The sequence below is a fragment of the Capricornis sumatraensis genome, chromosome 20 (assembly GCF_032405125.1).
Source record: "Capricornis sumatraensis isolate serow.1 chromosome 20, serow.2, whole genome shotgun sequence".
In the NCBI taxonomy this organism is placed as follows: Eukaryota; Metazoa; Chordata; class Mammalia; order Artiodactyla; family Bovidae; genus Capricornis; species Capricornis sumatraensis.
Genome location: NC_091088.1, coordinates 31037681 through 31063601, shown reverse-complemented (window position 1 = coordinate 31063601; position 25921 = coordinate 31037681). Strand labels below are relative to the sequence as shown.

Here is a 25921-nt window from a genome sequence, read left to right as displayed (position 1 = left end):
CTGCTCTGCTTTGTCTCTGAAGCCTAAACAAGACTATTTAATTTCCCCTAACAAAACCCCAACCCTAGGTGGAAGCCCATCCCTAACCCTCCCTTTAATCCCGTGACTTCATCTTGTCCAGTTGCTCCTGTTTGTGAAATGTTTCTGAACTCCTTGCCTCAGTTTCCCCTAGTAGTCCTCATGTAATAGGGAAGAACCTCGGTATTCTAAGTCACTAGGGACTTGCCCAGCAGTCCAGTGGTCTTGCTTTTACTGCAGGGGGCGAGGCTTCAATCCATGGTCACGGAACTAGGATCCCACATGCTGCCCCTCGGCCAAAAAAAAAAAAGTTAATCACTAAAGGGATGTTGCTTATAAACTTCAGTTATACATAATGGTCCATCTCTAGGAACCCTGCCTCCCAGGTAATAAGCGTTAAGCTAAAATACCTTTGTTTAGCTAGCAGGAAACATCCTGACCAGGCCCACCTGTGAATGACTACAGGGAAGGAGAAATTAAGACAATCCCTCTGGAGTCTGGCTGGAACCAGGGCTTTACCCTCTCCCCTTTGAGTATAAAAGAATCCTGGATTCTATTAATAACTGGAAGAAGAAGTTTCTTTGGGACGCTAGTCCGCTGTCTCAGACTGCTGGCTTTCTGAATAAAGTTGCTATTCCTTGCCCCAATGGCTCATCTCCCCATTTACTGGCCTGTCATGGCAGGGGAATGATGAGTCAAGACTCAGTAACAAATACATTTAGTCTGACTTGAGGCTCTCCTAAAAATGTGGCTCCTTGATGCCCAGAGACATAGCAGGAACCTCATGAAAATGTACTCCTATCCCCACACCTGCTTGGGGTTCCCAGGGCGGGGGGAGAGTGGGCACTCCCCCAGGTGGTGAGTAGGTGGAGAGAGGAAGGTTCCGTTGTTCTGTAGCCTGACGTTAACTAGGAGAAACTTGCTTCCTCTGAAATGTAATCTTGGGGATGAGAGCAAGAGGACTGAGGTCCTTAGGTGGGATGCTGTAAGCGTCTGGGGGGACAGACTCTGAATGTAGGATTTATTCATTTGCTCAATTAATGACTATTCCTGAGTGCCTACCTACAAGATGCCAGGTGCTGGAGATCAGGGGTGAATGAAGGGTCCAAGCAGGCCCTGCTCACATGACGTGTAGGGTACATGTGGCCTGAGAATCTATCTCTCTCTCTCTCTCACAGACACACACACACCCATGCTAGGGACTCTGGTTCAGACAGGGGAGCTGACTCAGGCTGGAGGCCAGCTGGGGTGTCCAGTGGACAGCTGAGGGATATAAAAACACTGAGGCCCTTTAGCAGTGCTGAGACTGCCTGACCTAGAAAAACATTGCATCAGACTCTGTCTCATTTTTGCAGGGCGCTTGATCAGCCAAGACACTTGCTCTATAGATCTGTGGAAACCTTTGGAGAACTAAGATGTCAGTAATGCTTTTTTTTTTAGAATGAAAAGTAATTTTCACGGCTTTTTTTCTTTTGCAATGCAAAAGCAGTGAATTGCAGCGAATGGGGCTCCCCCAGAACATCCCTGGCTGGGGGGCCAAACACCCTGATTTTTCACTACTCAGTGATGCCTTACTGGGACTCAGTGAGTCCACTTGTCCAGGCCCCTGCTGGCATGTCCTCTATTGAAATACTAGGTCATGGGTACATTTTCTATGACGTATCTAGCAGCATCAGAAAGGGACTGCAGGAAACAGGCCAAGAGAAAACACAAAGCATTTAAGCATATCGAAAGATCAGAGGGAAACTGGGAGCTATTTGTGGGTGAGAGAATTTCCAAAGGAAATGGTAAAACTGAGGGCCTCTGAGCTAGTAGGAAAGACCTGCAGATGCTGGCTCTTGCCCCTCCCTAGAATTAGGGCCTTTCTGTCCTTGGAAACTCCACTTTGATGGGCTCGGGCATGTAACATACATAGCCTGCTGGATTCTGGCATCTCAGGGCAGGGGCCAGGGACGGGGTGGGGGTGGTTGTGGAATCCGACTCTGGATACCTGGGGAAGTGACGACACCTGTCCTGGGCCTCATGACACACACAGAAAATGTGTGGTGGCTGAAGGGAACATGGAACGTTTGTCCCTTTGAACTGGACCCTCCCTAAGGTCCTCAGCTTCTATGAAGAAATCCATGGCCCATCTTAACCCTCCAGCTCCCCTATTTCACCCCCGTTTCTCCTCAGACCCTGTCCTGTTAGTCCCATGCTCAGGCCTTTGCTCTCGCTGTGTCCCCTATCCCTTCCCCTCCACCCCTACAAAGCAGAGCTATCCTTTTGTGCCCACCTTCTCCAGCAAGCCTTCTCCTCCTTGGCATCTTTGGAGTTCTTTTCCAGTGGGGCTGTATCATTATTTGCGTAGGCTCTGATCTCTTGCTCCCTGATATTTTACAGGTGAGTGAAGAAGGCTGGCACTGGCCAGTAAAAACATAACACAAGGCACCCATAGTTAAAATTTCCAGTAGCAACTTTGAAAAAATAGGAATAGATGACATTCATTTTAATAATCTGTTTAACATAATATAACCAAAGAATTATCACTTTAACATATCAACAGTAAAAAGTAATAATAAAATAGGGTTGACCCTTGAACGACACGGAGGTTAGGAGTGCTGACCCTCTGCATGGTCAAAAATCTGTGTATAACTTACAGTCTGCCCTCTGGCACCTGAGGTTCCTATGCATCCACGGTTTCTCCCTATCTGTAGCTCCGCATTCATGAATAGATTCAGCCAACTGCAGACTGTGTAGTACTATAGGTTTTACTGTTGAAAAAACCCACAGAATTTAAAAAAGAAAAAAACCAAGGGTAAGTGGACCCACATAGTTCGAACCCTTATTGTTTAAGGGTCAATTTTAGCTTACATGTTTACTTTCAAATTTTCTTTGAAATCTAGTTTGTATATTGTGTGTGTGGTCTGCTCAGTTCAGTGCAGCCACATTTCAAATGCTCAATAGTCAGCTCGTGACTACCATGCTAACCAGCACAGATCAAGGCCATATTAGTCTTTGGGTTACAGGTAACAGAAGTTCACATTAAACTGACTTAGTGGAAAAGGACATTGGCTCATGAAACTGAAAAGACCAGGGGCAGACGGTTTCAGGTACAACTAGATTCAGGTGCTCCAATAATATTGCTGTCACCAGAGTTCTGACTTTCCATCAGAAACTTTTCCAGCCCTTCTCAAGCAGGCTCTGGATGGCATAGCAATGACAGCCACCACCAGCCTCAGACTTTCCTCTACCAGCTCAGCCCACCTGATCCCCACACACAGTTCCTCTTCTCCAAGAGTTCCCCCTCACCAGACTCCCATTGGACCAACTGGAACCGTGTACTCATTTCAGAACCAACCACTGTATAGCTAGGTGAATGGAATTGGCTGATTGGTCAGACCAGAGTCACAAGTCCATTTCCCCCTCACATGGTAGGAGACTAGAGTCAGCTTATGTGATGTGCCAGGACAGAGAGTGGGTGAGACATTGTTTCCCAATGGAAAATCAGGGGACTGGTATCAGAAGACCTGGGCGGGGAGAGATAAGTTGTGGAAGTGGGAAGTGGCCAGAGTAGGGGTGGGACTGAATCAATAAGGGCTCCCAAAGAGTAGCTGAGTATCAGGTCAAACAGAAAAGTCATAATGTAGTCCTGAAGAAATGTTTAAAACTTTAATGACTGTATAACATCTTCCAGCTTTGTCAGAAGTGGGATTCAAACCCACGCCTCCAGGGGAGACTGCAACCTGAATGCAGTCACTTAGATCACTTAGTCACTTGGATCACTCGGCCATCCTGACTACCACTAAAAAAAATAAAGCTAGTGGAGGTGAGGGAATTCCAGTTGAACCATTTCAAATCCTAAAAGATGATGCTGTAAAAGTGCTGCACTCAATATGCCAGCAAATTTGGAAAACTCAGCAGTGGCCAGTTCAGTACAGTTGTCGCTCAGTTGTGTCCAACTCTTTGCAACCCCATGGACTGCAGCATGCCAGGCCTCCCTGTCCATCACCAACTCCCTGAGCCTGCTCAAACTCATGTCCATTGAGTCGGTGATGCCATCCAGCCATCTTGTCCTCTGTCATCCCCTTCTCCTCCCACCTTCATTCTTTCCCAACAGCAGGGTTTTTTCCAATGAGTCAGTTCTTCGCATCCGGTGGCCAAAGTATTGGAGTTTCAGCTTCAGCATCAGTCCTTCCAATGAATATTCAGGACTGATTACCTTTAGGATTGACTGGTTGAATCTCCTTGCTGTCCAGGGGACTCTCAAGAGTCTTCACCAATACCACAGTTCAAAAGCATCAATTATTCAGCCCCTAGCTTTCTTTATAGTCCAACTCTCACATCCATACATGACTACTGGAAAAGTCATAGCTTTGACTAAACAGACCTTTGTTGGCAAAGTAGTGTCTCTGTTTTTTAATTAGCTGTTTAGCTTTTCTTTCAAGGAGCAAGTGTCTTTTAATTTCATGGCTGCAGTCACCATCTGCAGTGATTTTGGAGCCCCAAAAATAAAGTCTCTCCCTGTTTCCCCATGTATTTGCCATAAAGTGATGGGGCTAGATGCCATGATCTTAGCTTTCTGAATGTTGAGTTTTAAGCCAACTTTTTCATTCTCCTCTTTCACTTTCATCAAGAAGCTCTTTAGTTCTTCTTCACTTCTGCCATAAGGGTGGTGTCATCTGCATATCTGAGGTTCTTAATATTTCTCCTGGCAATCTTAATTCCAGCTTGTGCTTCCTCCAGCCCAGCGTTTCTCATGATGTACTCTGCATATAAGTTAAATAAGCAGGGTGACAATATACAGCCTTGACGTACTCCTTTCCCAATTTGAAACCAGTCTGTTGTTCCATGTCCAGTTCTAACTGTTGCTTCCTGGCCTGCATACAGATTTCTCAGAAGGCAGGTCAGGTGGTCTGGTATTCCCGTCTCTTTAAGAATTTTCCAGAGTTTGTTGTGGTCCACACAGTCAAAGTCTTTGGCATAGTCAATAAAGCAGAAGTAGATGTTTTTCTGGAACTCACTTGCTTTTTTGATGATCCAACGAATGTTGACAATTTGATCTCTGGTTCCTCTGCCTTTTCTAAATCCAGCTTGAACATCTGGAAGTTCACGGTTCACGTACTGTTGAAGCCTGACTTGGAGAATTTTGAGCATTACTTTGCTATCGTGTGAGACGAGTGCAACTGTGTGGTAGTTTGAGCATTCTTTTGCATTGCCTTTCTTCAGGATTGGAATGAAAACTGACCTTTTCCAGTCCTGTGGCCACTGCTGTTTGATCTCTGGTTCTCTGGTTCCTGAGAGAGAAAACCAGAGATCAAATTGCCACCGTCCATCTGTCCGTTTGTCCATTCATCCACTCGTGCAGAACTTATGCCTCCAGTTTCTGCTATGTGACAGGTACTGTACTACTGCTAGGACTACCTGGTGAAGAAGATGGCCAAAGTTTCTACTTTGATAAGAGCTCAGAGCCTAGTGAGAGAGAAGCATGATCATCAAATAAGCCAGCAAATAAGCACAGTGACTTTGCATCTGTCAGAAGGAGGCCAGGCTGAAAGTGAATGCAAGGTCTGGGGGCCATTTTAACCCAGATACTGACAGGAATGCTGAAAGGAGCCAACCCTGCATGAGCTGGGGGAAGATGGCCCCACACGGAGGAAACAGAAAGTGCAAAGGCCTGAAGGGGAACAGAAAGATGGGTGCAGGGAGCTGGAGGTGGAGATGAGGTGGAAGAGGTGAGCAAGGCTGGATCAAAGAGGGCAGACAGGATACTGTGGTTGTCGGGATGGCCCCGTAGATACTACTTCAGCAACGTCAGTTTGATAGGTGGGAACTTGCTCCACCACGTTTACCAGATGCATGCAATAAATGGTACACTGGGGACCAATGGAAATGACCAATGGTAGGTGACGGTCTGAGACAGCACCACCAAGCTGGGAACTGGGGAGATGACCTCAAGACCATGCAGGATCTCACCTCAGTAATGCAGGCACTCCTGCAACAGATTCAAGATAAATTTCAGACCGTATCTGACCAGATCATTGGAATAACTGATGACATCATCGTGAGGGCCTTCCCTCGTGAAGTGGTTAAGACTTCACCTTCCAATGCAGGAGGTGTGGGTTCGATCCCCTAATTGGGAAGCTGGGATCCCCACATGCCTCGTGGCCAAAAAAAACAGAACTTAAAACAGAAGATGAGATGGTTGGATGGGATCACCAACTCAGTGGACATGAATTTGAGCAAACTCTGGGAGATGGTGAAGGACACGGAAACCTGGTGGGCTGCAGTCCATGGGGTTGCAAAGAATTGGACACGACTGAGCAGCTGAACTGACTGAAAACAGAAGTGATGTTGTAACAAACTCAATAAAGACTTTTAAAATGGTCCACATTTTTTTAAATCTTAAAAAGAAAAATTGATGACATGGGCAATCATATTGATGACCTGGAGAAAAATACCGCATTCAGACCATGTCCAGTTGGATCACTGGAAGAACTGATGACCTGAGAAGTCACATTGGTGACCTGGACAGAAGCACCACAGACCTCATGACACGGGCTGGGGTGGAAGAACTGGATGGTGAAAACAAGATCCCTGCCCACAGAAGAGCTGAAGTTTGCCCATCGAAACCAGACTCAGCAGCATCCTTTTCATGAGCCAAGAGAAGACGGAAGATGGGTGGCTTTTTGCAACTAATGTGCACTAATGTGTAGACAGGTTTTCTATTATCAAGTGGGCCCTCCTCTTACCTGGTACTACAGAGTTAGTTTATAGAGTGATTTCCCTCCCCTACCTCCATGTTTCCCGAACATGGTAACTTCATATCTCGGACCTTGGTCAGTTGTGCTATTAAACACTAAAACTTCGGCAGTTTTGGAGTGGGGCAGAAGAAGTGGTACATTGGTTTATTTTTCTGGGTTAACATTTAAAGCATTTATTCTATTCCATAACCCTAAATGTCCAGCACGTATTAACCCTTCCATCTATGCAACCCTTTGAGGCAGATACTATTCCTAAATCTATTTTGCAGATTGGACAACTGAGGAACAGAGAGGCTAACTAACTCTCCCGTGTCATAGAGCTAGCAGAAGCAGGATTTGAACTCAGGTGTTTCCAGAATCCACATGCTGACACATTCAGTCATGCTCCTTCGAGTTAAAATTGGCTATGCAACCACATGCGCACTGCAACCCTTGCTTATTAGAGTGTTATGCCATGGAGTCTCCCCACTCCTGGGGTTCTCTTTCTAGGGAGACTGAAGGCTTTGGGGACATGATAAGCAGTCTACAGAACTTGGAAGTGAGTTCCTGGTCCTTGGTGCATTCTGATCACCACTGTCCACATGATTCATTCAAATTCTGGGAACTGGGTTGCCCAACTCTCCACACCAAGGGAGAACCTGGGGTCTTTGGCTCTGGCTCCAGAGAGACTGAGTGGTTCCTATCCCACCCCATCAGAGATCCACACCTGCTTCATCAACTGCACCCCTGAGCTCCCAGCTAAGTGGGCCAAGATGCCCAAACCAGGCTTGGCAGGGATTCACTACTGGCGCTGAATCTTGGCCAAAGAAACCAGAGCCTGAAGCAAAAAACTTGGCCTTGCCAATTGGACTGGCTTGCTGGGAAACGCTTACCCTTTCTTTTAAGTCTCCTCTATAATGAAAACAGGACTAAAAATAATGTCTCCAAGTTCAGCCTGCCACCTTAGTTGGCAAGCCCCCATGACTTTCTTTCTGGCTTTGTTTCTAAAAAGAAACAATGTAAATAAAGCACTTATCACAGATGTGACCTAAATTAAATCCCTTACAATTATACGGTGGAAGTAACAAATGGATTCCAGGGATTAGATATGGTAGACAGAGGGCTTTAAGAACTATGGACGGAGGTTCATAACATTGTACAGGAGGTGGTGATCAAAACCATCCTCAAAAAACAGAAGTGCAAAAAGGCAGAATGGTTGTCTGAGGAGGTCTTACAAATAGCTGAGAAGAGAAGCAAAAGGCAAAGGAGAAAAGGAAAGATATACCCATCTGAATTCAGAGTTCCAAAAAAATAGCAAGGAGAGATTAAGCCTTCCTAAGTGATCAATGCAAAGAAACAGAGGAAAACAACAATAGAATGGGAAAGACTAGAGATCTCTTCAAGAAAATTAGAGATACCAAGAGAACATTTAATGCAAAGATGGGCACCATAAAGGACAGAAACGTTATGAATCTAACAGAAGCAGAAGAGATTAAGAAGAGGTGGCAAGAATACACAGAAGAACTATACAAAAAAGATCTTCATGACCCAGATAACCATAATGGTGTGATCACTCACCTAGAGCCAGACATCCTGGAGTCCAAAGTCAAGTGGGCCTTAGGAAGCATCACTATGAACAAAGCTAGTGGAGGTAATAAAATTCCAGCTGAGCTATTTCAAATCCTAAAAGATGATGCTGTGAAAATGCTGCACTCAATATGCCAGAAAATTTGGAAAACTCAGCAGTGGCCATAGGACTGGAAAAGGTCAGTTTGCATTTCAATCCCAAAGAAATGCAATGCTATAGAATGTTCAAACTACCACACAATTGCACTCATCTCACACACTAGCAAAGTAAAGCTCAAAATTCCCTAAGTGAGGCTTCAACAGTATGTGAACCATGAACTTCTAGATGTTCAAGCTGGATTTAGAGAAGACAGAGGAACCAGAGATCAAATTGCCAACATCCATTGGAGAATAGAAAAAGCAAGAGAATACCAGAGAAACATCTACTTCTGCTTTATTGACTATGCCAAAGCCTTTGACTGTGTGAATCACAGCAAACTGTGGAAAATCCTTAAAGAGATGGGAATACTAGACCACCTGACCTGTTTCCTGAGAAATCTGTATGCAGGTCAAGAGGCAACAGTTAAAATCGGACATGAAAAAAAAAAAAGAAGAAAAAGAAATCGGACATGAAACAACGGACTGGTTCCAAATTGGAAAAAGAGTACGTCAAGGCTGTATATTGTTACCTTGCTTATTTAACTTCTATGTAGAGTTTATCATGCAAAATGCTGGCTGAATGAAGCACAGATGGAATCAAGATTGCCAGAAGAAATATCAATAACCTCAGATATGCAGATGACACCACGCTTATGGCAGAAAACGAAGAGGAACTAAGAGCCTCTTGATGAAAGTGAAAGAGGAGAATGAAAACGCTGGCTTAAAACTCAGCATTCAAAAAACGAAAATCATGGCGTCCAGGCCCATCACTTCATGGCAAATACATGGGGTAACAATGGAAACAGTGAGAGACTTTATTTTTGGGGGCTCCAAAATCACTGCAGATGGTGACTGCAGCCATGAATTTAAAAGACACTTGCTCCTTGGAAGAAAAGCTATAACAAACCTAAACAGCATATTAAAAAGCAGGCATTACTTTGCCAACAAAGGTCTAGTCAAAGCTATGGTTTTTCCAGTAGTCATGTATGGATGTGAGATTTGAACTGTAAAGAAAGCTGACTGCTGAAGGACTGATGTTTTCAAACTGTGGTGTTGGAGAAGACAAAGAGATCCAACCAGTCAATCCTAAAGGAAATCAACCAGGAATATTCACTGGAAGGACTGATGCTGAATAACTCCAATACTTTGGCCACCTGATGCAAAGAGCCTACTCATTAGAAAAGACCCTGATGCTGGGAAAGATTGTAGGCAGGAGGAGAATGATACAACAGAGGATGACATGGTTGGATGGCATCACTCAACAATGGACATGAGTTCGCGCAAGCTCCGGGAGTTGGTGATGAACAGGGAAGCCCAGCGTGCTGCAGTCCATGGGGTTGCAAAGAGTCAGTCAAGACTGAGCAACTGAACAACAAAAAGTCACTGTTATAGGCTCAGAATAGTTCTCAAGGAGGGGTATTAAGCCAGAAAAATCAAGCTCCATTTATCTGTGTGACTCTGGGTAAATTACTTTGCATCTCCGAGCCTGATTTACCTCATCTGTAAATGGAGGTAATGCTACTCTGTATTGTGGTAATGCTATGAATGTTCAGCAAAATAATGGATGTAAGGGAGGCATTCACTAAAATTCAGTTTCCTGCCATTCTTTTCCCAGGCAGAGGTGGGTATATATGCCAAGATTCCAGGGATGCCAAAAATCCCTGGAATTTTCAGGCCCCTCGGTTGGCTGAGCATCAGGCTCCCACTCGGGGACTGACTCCATCTGTCCCTGGCAGAGGTGAGCACAGTCACCTGGGACTTCCCCAGCTGCTAGTAGACTTTCCAGGGTGAGCTCAGGGGACTTTCCTCTCCCCAGCTGGACAACTTCCGAGAGTGGAAAATGAGTGAGGCTGGTCCCTCAAGGACTGATCGTTGGTGTCTGGGCTGCTGATAAGGGGACTATGAGATAAACAGGAATAGTGACCCTTTCCCATTTTTGGAGATCTGGGCCTGGAATGGGGTTCTGAAATGGCCTCTTCCATGCCACAAATCTAGCACCTGAAAGGTGTCAGGGGAAGATAGCTGACCATCCACCCAAACCCAGGAGGTAGGTCTGAGTGGGCCTGCAGCACTGACCCTCATCAAATCAGCACTTCTCCCAGCCAGGCAAGGAGAGGAGCTGGAAGAGTGGGACTGACTTGGGCTGTAGCTCTGGGTTTGCCATTGTTTTCTTATCTCCAAAGGATACACATTTAGAAAGGTTGGTGGTAGAAGGCATGAGGGGAGTGTTCCAGAGGTCATGACCACAAAGCTTCTGCCCCAAAGAGGACCCTGGTGAGTGACTCAGCTTGTGTGAGCCTAAGCTCTCTGCTGTGCAAAATGGGGCAGGAGGATGGAGCTAATGGTTCCTGGCCTCAGAAAAAAGCTGTGAGTGTCTGATAACCCATCTGATCTTGGTGACTTTCTGTTGCATCCCTACACCCCCCTCTCTCCACCTTTTTGTGTATAGGCACTCACACACAAAACACTCACTCACACACACACATCATCCATTCAGCAGGGCTAATTAGTTTTGCCTCCAAAACACACCTTGAATCTTGAACTTGACCACCCTTTGCAATCTCCACTTCCCTGGCTCAGTCACTGTCATCTCTCATCCTCCTTTCCATGACCGTCTCCCTGGGCTTTTGATTCTCCTCTTGCCCTCACATCCATTCTCTGTAGATCAGCCAAATGGATCATTTTGAAAGGCCAACTGAATCTTGTTACTCCCCTGCTTTAAACACTCCAGTGACTCCAACACAGACAGAAGAAAATTCAAACTCTTCCTGGCACCCCAGCCCTGTGTGATATGGACTTCAGCCTCCTCCCATGCTTAACCTTGTCCCATTGGCCTTGCTGCCTCTTCAACAGACCACAATCCCTCTCTGGCCCAAGACCTTTGCACAGGCTATGCACCCCCCGCCCCTGCCCCCCGCCCCAGGGAACACTGCCATTCCTGACTTTGACTGTGCTTGTCTCTCCCTTCAGAACTCACTGTCTTCTGAGAGGGGCCCTCCCTGACCACCCTTCCTATGAGAGCCTCTAGTCACTCTTGATCATTGGTAAAAGAGGCTTTTTAAAGGTAAAATTATGATTCTTACCTACATATAAAAAGAACACAAGTCAAAGATTTCATTTAACTCAGAATTTGTAAAAAAAAAACAAACAAACACCAAGATGCTACAACTGATTCAAAACACACACACATACACTGACAATCAGAAATGATAGAATGGATTTATAATACAGGTATAAAAATGGCCAGTATTCACAGGGCAATAGTTAATTGCATTCCACTCCAACCAAATCCGCTTGCGTTTCCATGACTAAGACTCATTTGTATGTTGTAGTAATGAAAGGTGCAGGCCCTAGACTCAAACAGGACTCGGGCCCCAGACAGGACACCCAGTTATTTGTCTTGGCCTATTTCAAGGTCTCTTGCAAGTTTCTTGACGTCCTCTTTCTTGCACTTAGCAGCATTTTTTTTTTTTTTTGCCATTTTGCCTTTCACCTGTTTCTTAGCTCTCTCCCTCTACCCCAGGTTTGAATTTGTCTTGAGGGCAGAAATTCTCTTTAGTATATAGGCCTGCAGGAAATCCCATGGAGAAAGGCACTCTCATGACCTGGGATCTTCTGGTTCCTGGACAGAGCGAGTGCGTAGGTAATTCTGGTTGGGTTAGGGAAGGAGTAGGTGGAAGGTGCTGCGGGGGCCTAGGGAATGCGGGAAGGAGGCGGCGCGGGAGGGATTAATCCACCGACATTCCCTGCCCGCCTACTGTGTGTCAAGCAAGTTTGGGGCGCTAGTAACACGGTCAGGAAAAAGATGAATCTGAGGGCTTTGCGCGCTGCAGGCCTCGGTGTAACCTGGAGTCTGAGTGAATGAGTTAAACACACATACAAAGGTGAAGTTGGCGTGACGAATGTTAGGAAGGAGAACGCGCGGTACGCTTGCCTTGCGATACCCCTGGCTTCACCTGATTCAGAGACCTATAAGCCAAAGGGAATGTGCAGATTTGTCTGCTTTGTGCGGTAAAGGCATGAGGGCATGTATGCAGAAATGTAAATGTATACAGACATGCAAATCAAAGCTGATGTGAACAGTAAGTACATGAATGCAGAATGAAAGCCTGTCGGCGGCACGAATGTAAGTAGGTGGGAGTCCTCTGTTTCTTCGCCTTTCAGACTCTCCAGCATACCGCGCTCGCCCTCTGCTGCTGCCCAGGCGGTTTCTGTACCTTCGCTTTGCATTTCGCTCCTCCAGTTGGAGCAAAAGCTTGTATCTAGCTCCTCCTAACGCTGGGCGGAGAACAAAACCGCAGCGCCTGCCGTTCGCCACGCATGCGCACACTGGAATTATTTCGAAGGGGATCGCTTGCAAAACCCTTCCAGCGGTAGTCAGGATGGCCGAGCGGTCTAAGGCGCTGCGTTCAGGTCGCAGTCTCCCCTGGAGGCGTGGGTTCGAATCCCACTTCTGACAAAGCTAGATCTTTTTCGTTTTTCACGAACGGCGACGTCTGAAATATGCCCTGTGGATATTAACCTTTTTACAAAACAAGTATTTTCTATTTATGACAAGTTATTTCCTGAAGACTTATTTTGAAATGTAAAACTACATGCCTAGGAGGGGAGCAGGTACAGAGGGAGAAAGTCAAAGCAACAAAGATCAGTTCCACATCTTTCATGACTGTAACGAGCTTAGCGGTTTTAAAATAATATGTCGTTTGAAAAAAAAAAAAGAAAGAAAGAAATGTAAAACTAATCCTTCTCTGAAGCCGCATAAGCCATTCTTCAGACATTTGAAGTAAGGAAAATGCAAAAGCTAGAGTACTGTCAGAAGTGGGATTCGAACCCACGCCTCCAGGGGAGACTGCGACCTGAACGCAGCGCCTTAGACCGCTCGGCCATCCTGACTCCTGGTGACAGGGTTTCCGTGGGATTCTATTTAAGTCACTATTGGTGCGACGTGGCTTGGGAATTATTCAAATAATTCTGGGGCCTCTCGCAGCTGGAGATCCAGCCACACAGCCCCTTGTCATCCACAATCAATAACCACTGTACTGCCAAGATTTATCGTTACCCTTAAAGTAGTTCAGTCTTTTTACTACTTATACGTTTTAAAAGGAAACTTTGTAGCCTACACAGAAACGGAAAATTAGTTTCTCTTGCCATCAACAGGAAATAACCATAAAAATAAATAACAATGGAAATGAAACTATATTATTGAATTCTAGTCATTTGCCAATGCTGTGACTAAGTTTTCACATTATTTTTAATGACTAAAATTACCTGAAAGGGTCTAGACTATTGTTGGGCCCCTGGGGGGAAGTGAGAGGAGGTCTAGAGGATTCTTTTTGGAAGAAGGTATTATGGACTTTGCAGGGACTCCTCAATGGACTGAAGCCACTGCAATGGGCTTCCATTCCGCACGTGTTTAGGTGAAGCCTCATCAAGAAAGAGAAAGTTGGCTTTTATACTTTTTTAACAAACTGAACGAAGGATAAGCTAGAAAATGTTAAACTTGGAGAAGAGACCATTTATCTGTTTACAAAAGCCTGCTGTGTTTATGGGATTGGAATTGTGCCTGTTGAATCTTGCTGCAGGAACTGAGGCTTGATATGTAGGTGCAATGGGTGGGTAGTTACCACAGGGGAAGTTTTCCACAGAAGAAAGAGCTTGCTGAAAAGAAAATAAGCTGCCTGTGTAGACAGTGACATCCCCATCACAGGAGGCATTCAAGATAAGGCTGGACAGTCACTGCAGGAAAGCGGGTGAGGGGATTCGACGGTTCCCGTATTAGTTTCTTATTGCTGCTGTAACAAACTGCCACTAATTTAGTGGCTTAAAACCACATCATTTATTATCTTATGGTTCTAGAGGTCAAAACTGTGTCCCTTCTGGTGGCTCTAGAGCAGTGGTCCCCAACCTTTTTGGCACCAGGGACTGGTTTCATGGAAGAAAATTTTTCTACTGACCGGGGTGGGGGATGGTTTGGGGATGATTCAAGCATATTACATTTACTGTGCACTTTATCTCTATTATTATCACATCAGCTCCACCTCAGATCATCAGGCATTAGCTCCCAGAGGTTGGAGACCCCTGCTCTAGGGAATATCCATTTCCTTTCCCTTTCCACCCACATTCTTTGGCTTATACCCTCACATCACTCCACCTTCTGCTTCTGTCTTCAGGATGCCTTCTGTGCCTCTGACCCTCCTATCTAACCTCTTCTCACCTAAAGCAAGTGTGGTCGCCCAAAGCACAGCGAGGCCAAACACACCTGAAGGTCAGTTTGGAGCAGGGGAAGATTTATGGCAAGGGCCATGCAAGGAGAAGAGGTGGGTCATGCTCAGAAGGTCCGAACTCCCCAAAGGGTTCCAGGGAAGAAGTTTATACGGACACTTTAAGGGTGGGGAGGGCTGCAGGGTGTGTGTAACCTCCCTCTGATTAGTTGGTGGTGAGGAGACAGGGCGGAACCTCAGTCATTAGCATTCTGGTTCCAGCCAGCGGGTGCTCAGCCTGAAATTACCATGCTCCGCCTGGGCTGGGCACTTAGCTCCCATAGAACTCAGAGATGTGTGTCAGGTTATTACATCACCAGCAGGAGGAACCAAGAGCACACCCCAAGGCTGTGCTACGGTTTCTTTCTGCATTCCCTCACTCTAATTACTGTTTGAATCAGAGAAGGTCTTGGAGGCTGAAACCTTTTTCCTACAAACAAGAAATGGGCGGGGAAAAAAGAGAAATGCTAGGGGCAAAGAAAGGCCCTTGCATGTGGGGAGGGGCCCACAGGGTTCTGCACAGTTTCGATTCCTCCTTTTCTTTGATATGCCTCAACGTGATGGTCACAGGTATTGAATAGAACGATCACTCATAAACTTGGCAGAGGAACTTGATTTCAGGGGAACTCAGTTTCATTACAAAGATTATTTATTTAAAATATATATGTATAATAAAATGTTCCTATTAAAGTCTCAAAGGCCACAGAAACATCAGGACCTGTGATTATCCCCGGGTGGTGGCATTTATTGTGAATTTTCTTTTCTCATTGGTTACCTGCATGTGATATTTATATTTTGAACATGGATTACTTGGGTAATTCTGTTCTAATTTTAAAAACCAGGAGGACTTTCCTGGTGGCTCAGTGGAAAAGAATCCTCCCGCCAATGCAGGAGACACTCATTCGGTCCCTGATCCAGGAAGATCCCACAGACCTTGGAGCAACAAAGCCCAGGCACCACAATTATTGAGCCTGTGCTCTAGAGCCAGGGAAGTGCAAGCATGGAGGCCTCCTGCTCAAACTACTGAAGCCTGAGCATCTAGAGCCGGTGCTGTGCTACACGAATAGCCACTGCAATGAGAAGTCCGCCCGAAACTAGAGAGTAGCCCCCACTCTCTGCAACTAGGAAAGCCCACCCAGCAACGAAGACCCAGCACAGTCAAAGCATAAAAAATAATTAAAGAAAAAAGTTTTAACTGTTAGGAAAATTGGAAAAGAATTTGAAAAAGACAAAAGATTTCTGGATGTTCTTTCAAATGAATGTTAGGTGTTGTCTACAGCCGTTCTGTCTATTACAGAAGCCACTAATCACATGTAGCTACAGAGCATTTGGGATATGTTGTCATCTTAGTGCAAAAAAAGAAATGCAAGGTGTCTCAATAAAAATGTTTATATTGATTACATGGATTTTGAGGGGTGTTTTTTTTTGTTTGTTTGTTTGTTTTTCGGCTGAGTCTTACAACTTGTAGGATCCCTCACCACAGATTAGAACCTGGGCCCCAAGGGAGCGTAGCCATTGGCCCACCAGAGAACCCCTTTGGCTATATGTATTCAGGCTTATTGAGTGTGCTCCTCTAGTGACTTCTTGGTTGTTTTTTTGTTGTTTTTTTTATTTTAAGGTAAGAAGTAGATTTATTCAGATACAGAGAGAAGCACACTGCACAGACAGTTGGGGCCATTGCAGGGAGCGAGTGTGGCTTGTTTTTTATTTTTTTAATGGATTTATTTTAGTTGGAGGATCACTGCTTTATAATATTGCGTTGGTCTCTGCCATACATCAACATGAATCAGCCACAGGTATACGTATGTCCCCTTCCTCTTGAAGCCCCCTCCCACCGCCCACCCCATACCAGCCCTCGAGGCTGTCACAGAGCACTGGGTTTGTGACTTATACCGGCTATCGGTTTTACATGATACTGGACCTGTTTCCATGCTGCTCTCTCAGTTCGTCCCACCTTCTCCTCCCACTGTGGCCACAAGTCTGTTCTCTACATCTGTGTCTCCACTGCTGCCCTGCAAATAGGCTCATCATGCCACCTTTCTAGATTCTTTATATATGTGGTTTTTTTTTCTTTCTGACTTCACTCTATAATAGGCTCTCATTTCATCTACCTCATTAGAACTCATTTCATCTACCTCATTAGAACTGACTCAAATGTGTTCTTTTTATGGCTGAGTAATATTCCTTTTTCCTATGTACCACAACTTCTTTATCCATTCATCATGCTGTTTTAATTGTTTAATATTTAGTTCATAAATTTGCAAACAAAGCTTGTCTATAAAATGAAATCGATTCCACCCTTGGTAGAAGCCAGTTCTGCATCTATGAGCAAATTCACTTTAGCATTGCTAATTGTGACAGATATGAACATGTATGTGTGTAAGTATACACACTTACACTAGACAACCTTCACCACCACCCGTCTTCAGTACTCTTTCCATCTTGCAAAACTGAGACTCTGTGCCAAACCACCATTCTATTTTCTGTCTTTATTAATTTGACTATTCTAGATAGCTCATATAAGTAGAATCATGTAATATTTGTCCTTTTGTGACTGACCTGTTTCATTTATGATAATGTCTTCAAGGTTTGGTTCTTCCTAGGTGACTCAGTGGTGGAGAATCCGCCTACACTGCAGGAGACATGGGTTCAATCCCTGGGTCAGGAAGAGCCCTTGGAGAAGGAAATGGCAACCCATCCCAGTACTCTTGACTGGGAAATCCCACGGACAGAGGAGCCTGGCGGGCTATAGTCTACGGGGTTGCAAAGGGTTGGTGGACACAAATAAGTGACTAAACAACAACAAACTTCAAAGTATTCATAGCACGCGTCAGAATTTCCTTCCTTTTAAAGGCTGAAGAATGTTCCATTGTACATCTATACTACATTTTGCTTTTTCCATGTATACTACATTTATCCATTCATCTGTAGAAAAACACTTCGGCGGCTTCCATGATTTGAAAACAATTTTTAAGGGGGGTTCATGTTTGGGAACGCATGTACACCCGTGGTGGATTCAAGTCAATGTATGGCAAAACCAATACAGTACTGTAAAGTAAAATAAAGTAAAAATAAAAACTAAAAAAAAAAAAAGAAAAGAAAAGACATTTTAAGGCCAAAAAAAAATTTTTTTATTTATTGATGCATAGTTGGTTCACAATGGTATGCCAATCTCTGCTGTACAGCAATGCGACTTAGTTATACACATAAATACTGATACATATTTATATATTCTTTTCCATTATGGTTTATCACAGGATATTGAATATAGTTCCCTGTGCTATACAGCAGGACCTTATTGTTTTTCCATTCTAAATGTAATAGCTCAACAGGTAAGGAATCTGCATGCTATTCAAGAGACACAAGAGACTCGGGCTTGATCCCTGGGTTGGAAAGATCTGCTGGAGAAGGAAATGGCAAACCACTCCAGTATGCTTGCCTGGAAAATTCCATGGACAGAGGAGCCTGGTGGGCTACAGTCCATGGAGTTGTGAAGAGTCGGACATGACCAAGCACAGCACAGCACAATTATATAATCCTGAATAATCTCATTTTAAAGTCCTTAATCACACCCGCAGAATCCCTATTGCTAGAAGAGGTAACATTTACAGGTTCCAGGGATTAAGAGGGACCATCTTGGTAGAGTGGGCATTGTTCAGCTTGCCACAATTATGTCATATACTACTACTACTAAGTCGCTTCAGTGTCCAACACTGAAGTGTAACCCCATAGACGGCAGCCGGGGGACCAGAGTCCCCCGTTCCTGGGATTCTCCAGGCAAGAACACTAGACTGGGTTGCCATTTCCTTCTCCAAAGCATGAAAGTGAAAAGTGAAAGTGAAGTCGCTCAGTCGTGTCCGACTCTTCGCGACCCCATGGACTGCAGCCCACCAGGCTCCTCCGTCCACGGGATTTTCCAGGCAAGAGTGCTGGAGTGGGGTGAAGACTCCATTTATATGACTTTCTGGAAAAAGCAAGGCAACAATGACAGAAGATAGAGCAGCGGTTGCCTGGAACCAGAGTAGAGGTCATGAAGGACCTTTCTGGACTAATCACAATGTTCTATATTTTAACTTTGGTGGTGAGGAATTTCCTTGGTGTTCCAGTGGTTGACTCCACCCTTCCATCTGCCTACCAATGCAGGAGCTTCGGGAGAATGGGTTCAATCCCTGGGTCAGGAAGTTACCCTGGAGAAGGAAATGGCAACTCACTCCAGTGTTCCGGCTGGAATAATCCCAGGAAAGGGGAGACTGGTGGGCTATAGTCCATGGGGGTTGCAAAGAGTTGGACATGACTAAGCACACATGCTTCCAATGCAGGGGGTGTGGGTTTAATCATTGGTTGGAGAACTAAGATTCCACATGCCTGGTGGAGTGGCCAAAATTTAAGGAAAAACATTTCTGTGTGTTATTATGAGAAAGCGATGGCACCCCACTCCAGTACTCTTGCCTGGAAAATCCCATGGACGGAGGAGCCTGGTGGGCTGCAGTCCATGAGGTGCGAAGAGTCGGACATGACTGAGCGACTTCACTTTCACTTTTCACTTTCATGCATTGGAGAAGGAAATGGCAACCCACTCCAGTGTTCTTGCCTGGAGAATCCCAGGGACGGGGGAGCCTGGTGGGCTGCCGTCTATGGGGTCGCACAGAGTCGGACACGACTGAAGCGATGCAGCAGCAGCAGCATACATATTTATCAAAATGGCACAAAGTGCGAGAAACAAAGTAGAGAAAAACAATACTGATCTTGGGTGGTCTCAGTTGGCAACAGCTTAATCTCAGTTTCCCCCCGAATCGGAGATTGAAGCCAGCCCATGGCAGTGAGAGCACGGAATCCTGGCTACTAGACCATGAAGGCCAGTGGCTAGTGACAAGACCCTGGCTTGCCTGCTTGGTGGGAGTGAATTTCGACAAAGGGACAGAAACAGGTGAAATAGTGAAACAATTTAAATATTTATTAGGAGGGGGGGAAAGTAAGTGTGAATAGGTACACATGAACTGGCTCAGAGAGAGGGTTCTGGCTTCTTGGCAGTTTAAACCACTCATATGGAACATATCTGGATTTCCTCTCATCAATCTTCTTACTTTGCCTGGCTCTGAGTCCATCTTTGGGCTTCCCTGGTGGCTCAATGGCAAAGAATCCACTTGCAACGCAAGAGATGCAGGTTTAAATCCCTGGGTCGAGAAGAGCCCCTGAAGGAGGAAATGGCAACCCACTCCAGTATTTTTGCCTGAAAAATCCCTTGGACAGAGGAGCCTACAAGGGCTGCATGGGGTTACAAAGAGTTGGACATGACTTAGGGACTAAACAGCAGCAGCAACAGAGTCTATATTTGGTATAACTTAGTGTCCTCCCCTGTTTGGGGTACACACGTCTTAGCCAAGATGGAATCCAGCACAGGAGCCTCTGGGAAGGCTGACACCACCTATTATGGGGTGGCATCACCAAGGAGCCTTTCTGCAAATGTGTAGTCGGGAAGGTCTTCTTGACCTCATGAATGAGAAATATGTGGTCTCTTTCTTTCATCCAAGCAGGATTCAGCTCTTCCTTGTTTCTACCATTATATTTATTTTGGAGTATCTTTCCACAGGGGACAGACTCAGCTGCACAGCCTGGGGCCTCAATAGCAACACAGAAAATAACCGTGGGGAGAGGGGATCCAAAATATAAAAGGAGCTCCTAAAAAAAAAAATCCACAAACCAGGCTGCAGTGTTGGAGGGAGCACAGAACTCCGCAAGACTGTTGTCACTTCGGCAAGGTTCAGGGGGTGCTCCAAACCACCCTCAGGCGAGTCAATAGTTCATTAGCTACAAGGCCTCACAGAATGTACTGCAAGCTCTTATTGTTACAGTTTGTTACAGCTAAAGTACATGGATTACAATCAGAGGTGGGGTGATGGAGATGTTCTGGAATTAGTGGTGATGATAGTTCATGACAGTGAATACACTAAAATCACTGAATCGTGTACATTTTAAAAGGGTGACTTTTGACTTCCCAAAGTGGAACATCCATTGTCCTCTCCCCAGGGAGTCACGCACTCCAGGCATTCCTTACCCAGCACTGATGTGTGACAGTCCATACAGACTACTACCAACCAGGTAAACTCACCTACCGCCTGGGGAGCCACAGCCTTTTTGCGGAGTTCATCACCTGGCTACAGGTTGACGGCTCACATCACCAAGCTCAGTTTCCAACTCTTCCAGGTGGAGCTGCTTGAACTGACAGCCTGTGCCTCCACCCCAAACCACACTGTTAGACTATCTGGTGTGACCAGACCCTACCCTACAGAGGCATGACTTTTCAAGGGCGATTACTTCTCAGAGACCGAGGAAAAATGACCAGACCACTCTTTGGCCTAATTTTCAATTCTTTACTACACAGAAGGCAAATGACTCAAACCTTAAATTCACAGAAAAGGAAATACAAATGGTCAATACTTGTCACCACCAGCTAAATATTAGGAAATACACATGGAAACAAAGAGACTTCTTAAAAAAAAAAAAAAAGCTCACCACACATAGCCATGTGGGCTTCCCAGGTAACTCAGCAGTAAAGAATCCACCTACAATGCAGGAGACACAGGTTCAATCCCTGGGTCAGGAAGATCTCCTGGAGAAGGAAAGGCAACCCACTCTAGTATTCTTTCTTGGGAAATTCCATTGACTGAAGAGTCTGGCAGGCTGCAGTCCATGGGGTCCCAAAAGAGTAAGACATGACTTAGCATTTAAACAATAGCCATGTGACTCAGGTGGTAAAGAATCTGCCTTCAATGAGGGAGACCTGGGTTCAACTACTGGGTTGGGTAGATCCCTTGGAGAACAGAATGGCTACCTACTCCAGTATTCTGGCCTGGAGAATTCAGTCCATGCGGTGGGGCTGCAAAGAGCTGGACATGACTGAGCAACTTCCACTTTTCAGCCACCTGCCTACTCAGTCACGTCCGACTCTGCAACCCCATGGACTATAGGCTCCTCTGGCCATGGGATTTCCCAAGCAAGAACACTGGAGTGGGGTGCTATTTCCTTCTCCAGGGGATCTTCCCAACCCAGGGATCAAACCTGGGTCTCTTGCATCTCCTGCATTGGCAGGCAGATTCTTTACCATTGAGCCATCAGGGAAGCCCATTTTCAGGCATGGGACAGGTAAATAGTTAAGTTCACCTACTCTTAACATGGGCGTTAACTAATAGGGACTTTTGGAGCAATTTGGCAGTATCTATTTTTAAAAACCGCAAATAGCCTCAATCCAGTGGTTCTGTTTTGAAGACTGGATTCATATGTGTGCAAAAATGTAAATAAGAGGCTTATATAATATTGAAACTACATAACTCCGATGGGATTCAAACCCAGCCTGATCAGGGACTTCCCTGGTGGCCCAGTGGTTGGGAATTCACCTGCCAATACAGGGGACAAGGGTTTGATCCGTGGCCTAGGAAGATGCCACATGTTGAAGGCCAGCTACACCCATGCACCATAATTACTGAAGCCTGAATGTCTAGAGCCTCTCTTCTGCAACAAGAAAGGCCACTGCGATGAGAGGCCCACCTGCCTCAACTAGAGAGTAGCTTCAGCTCTCTGCAACTAGAGAAAGTCCACACAGCAACAAAGACCCGGAGCAGCCAAAAATAAATGAACAATTTTTTAAAAGAAAGAAAACTTCTCAGATTGGAACTTGAACACATAGGCCAGGATTCAGAACTGTTATCTTTTAACTGGGATCAAAAACCTGGTTTCAGGACTTAATGAAGCTCAGGTTCTTTATGTCGCAGCACAGAAGGAATTCAGCAAGAAGCAGTGATAGGTAAGAAGTGGATTTATTTACAGGCATACACATTTCATAAACCAAATGTGGTGTCTTGAAACGGGATAGCAGCCCCAAAATACGAGGTGGCTAGTTTTATGGGCTGGGTAGTTTCACAGGCCAATAAGTGGGAGGATTATTCCAACAATTTTGGAGAAGAGGGCAGGGATTTCCAGGATTTGAGCCACTGCCTTCTAATAACAGCCTCTTCCAACAACACAAGAGAATACTCTACACGTGGACATCACCAGATGGTCAACACTGAAATCAGATTGATTATATTCTTTCCAGCCAAAGATGGAGAAGCTTTATACAGTCAGCAAAAACAAGACCAGGAGCTGACTGTGGCTCAGATCATGAACTCCTTATTGCCAAATTCAGACTTAAATTGAAGAAAGTAGGGAAAACCTCTAGACCATTCAGGTGTGACCTAAATCAAATCTCTTTCGATTATACAGTGGAAGTGAGAAATAGATTTAAGGGACTAGGTCTGATAGACACAGTGACCGACGAACTGTGGGTGGAGGTTCATGACATTGTATAAGTGACAGGAATCAAGACCATCCCCAAGAAAAAGAAATGCAAAAAAGCAAAATGGTTGTCTGAGGAGGCATTACAAATAGCTGTGAAAAGAAGAGAAGTGAAAAGCAAAGGAGAAAAGGAAAGAGATACCCATTTGAATGCAAAGTTCCAGAGAATAGCAAGAAGAGATAAGGAAGCCTTCCTCAGTGATCAATGCAAAGAAATAGAGGAAAACAATAGAATGGGAAAGACTAGAGATCTCTTCAAGAAAATTAGAGATACCAAGGGAACTTTTCATGCAAAGATGGGCTCGATAAAGGACAGAAATGGTATGGACCTAACAGCAGAGGATATTAAGAAGAGGTGGCAAGAATACACAGAAGAACTGTACAAAAAAGATCTTCACGACCTGGATAATCATGATGGTGTGATCACTCACCTAGAGCCAGACATCCTGGAATGCGAAGTCAACTGGGCCTTGGGAAGCATCACTACAAACAAAGCTAGTGGAGGTGATAGAATTCCAGCTGAGCTGTTTCAAATCCTGAAAGATGATGCTGTGAAAGTGCTGCACTCAATATGCCAGCAAATTTGGAAAACTCAGCAGTGGCCATAGGACTGGAAAAGGTCAGTTTTCATTCTAATCCCAAAGAAAGGCAATGCCAAAGAATGCTCAAACTACCACACAGTTGCACTCATCTCACACGCTAGTTAAGTAATGCTCAAAATTCTCCAAGCCAGGCTTCAACAATACGTGAACCAAGAACTTCCAGATGTTCAAGCTGGTTTTAGAAAAGGCAGAGGAACCAGAGATCAAATTGCCAGCATCTGCTGGATCATTGAAAAAGCAAGAGAATTCCAGAAAAACATCTATTTCTGCTTTATTGACTACACCAAAGCCTTTGACTGTGTGGATCACAATAAACTGTGAAAAATTCTTCAAGAGATGGGACTACCAGACTATCTTACCTCCCTCCTGAGAAATCTGTATGCAGGTCAAGAGACAACAGTTAGAACCAGACATGGTACAGAGGACTGGTTCTAAATTGGGAAAGGAGTACGTCAAGGCTGTATATTGTCACCCTGCTTATTTAACTTCTATGCAGAGTACATCATGCTAAATGCTGGCTGGATGAAACACAAGTTGGAATCAAGTTTGCTGGGAGAAATATCAACAACCTCAGATATGCAGATGACACCACCCTTATGGCCGAAAGTGAAGAACTAAAGAGCCTGTTGATAAAAGTGAAAGAGGAGAGTGAAAAAGATGGCTTAAAGCTCAACATTCAGAAAATAAGGATCATGGCATCTGGTCCCATCACTTCACGGCAAATAGATGGAGAAACAATGGAAACAGTGACAGACTTTATTTTGGGGGGCTCCAAAATCACTGCAGATGGTGACTGTAGCCATGAAATTAAAAGACATTTACTTCTTGGAAGAAAAGTTATGACCAACAAGGCAGCATACTAAAAAGCAGAGACATTACTTTGCCCACAAAGGTCCGTCTAGTTAAGGCTATGATTTTTTCCAGTGGTCATGTATGGATGTGAGAGTTGGACTATAAAGAAAGCTGAGTGCTGAAGGATTGATGCTTTTGAACTGTGGTGTTGGAGAAGACTCTTGAGAGTCCCTTGGACTGCAAGGAGATCCAACCACTCAATCCTAAAGGAAATCAGTCCTGAATATTCATTGGAAGGACTGATACTGAAGCTGAAACTCCAATACTTTGGCCACCTGATGTGAAGAGCTGACTCATTGGAAAAGACCCTGATGTCGGGAAAGATTGAAAGCGGGAGGAGAAGGGGACGACAGAGGATGAGATGGTTGGATGGCATCACCGACTCAATGGACATGAGTTTGAGTAAACTCTGGGAGTTGGTGATGAACAGGGAGGCCTGGCATGCTGCAGTCCATGGGGTCGCAAAGAGTCGGACGCGATTGAACTGAACTCAGGTTTCCCAGCAGTGAAGAATCTGCCTGCAACACAAGAGAGGAGGTTTGGTTCTATCCCTGGGTTGGGAAGACCCCCTGGAGGAGGAAATGGCAACCCACTCAAGTATTCCTACCTGGGAAATCCCATGGACAGAAGAGCCTGGAGGGCTATAGTGCATGGGGTTGCAAAGAGTCAGACATACATATGCACATACTTAGCCTCAGAGCTGTCCTGGAGCCTGTAGGTACGTCATTTAGCATATGCTATTGCATTACAAGTGTATAATGCTGGGAAAGATGGAAGGCAAAAGGAGAAGGGGGCAGCTGAGGATGAGATGGTTAGATAGCATCACTGACTCAACGCACACGAATCTGAGCAATGTCTAGGAGGTGGTGGAGGACAGGGAGGACTGTGCAATCCGTGGGGTCGAAAAGTCAGACATGACTCAGCAACTGAGCAACAAAAACAAAGTGTATAATGAGGGTCAGGGGCTACTGAAAGTTGACTCTTCCACCATCTGGGGCCTAATATCCTCAATGGCTATGTCATTCTTTTAAAGGTTATGCTCTGCCCCCTTCCCTCCTGTTGCAATATAACTTGTAATGAGGAACTATTAGGAACCACTTAACTGTTTACCAATAGGGAAAGGATACTGTAACAGCCATCCTATCAAATATTATTGTTGTTGTGTTAATCGCTCGGTTGTATCCAACTCTTTGCAACCCCATGGCCTGTAGCTTGCCAGGCCCTTCTGTCCATGGAATTTTCCAGGCAAAAATACTGGAGTGGGTAGCCATTACTTTCTTCAGGGAATCTTCCCAACCCAGGGATCAAATCTGGTTTTCCCGCATCGTAGGCAGATTCTTTATCAAATATTATATGACATGTAAAAAGAATTATGTCAATCTTTGTGTGTTGTTGTGGAGAAATTTCCAAG

At 45.0% G+C, this 25921-nt stretch overlaps 2 non-coding genes across 2 annotated transcripts; one reads left to right on the top strand and one right to left on the bottom strand.

Moving 5' to 3' along the window:
- The first annotated feature begins 12841 nt into the window (after window positions 1–12841).
- Window positions 12842–12924, top strand: TRNAL-CAG (transfer RNA leucine (anticodon CAG)). The gene has a single exon. It is a non-coding gene; the product is annotated as a tRNA-Leu (tRNA).
- A 351-nt stretch (window positions 12925–13275) lies between these two features.
- TRNAL-CAG (transfer RNA leucine (anticodon CAG)) lies at window positions 13276–13358 on the bottom strand. Its single transcript has one exon. It is a non-coding gene; the product is annotated as a tRNA-Leu (tRNA).
- Window positions 13359–25921: the final 12563 nt, after the last annotated feature.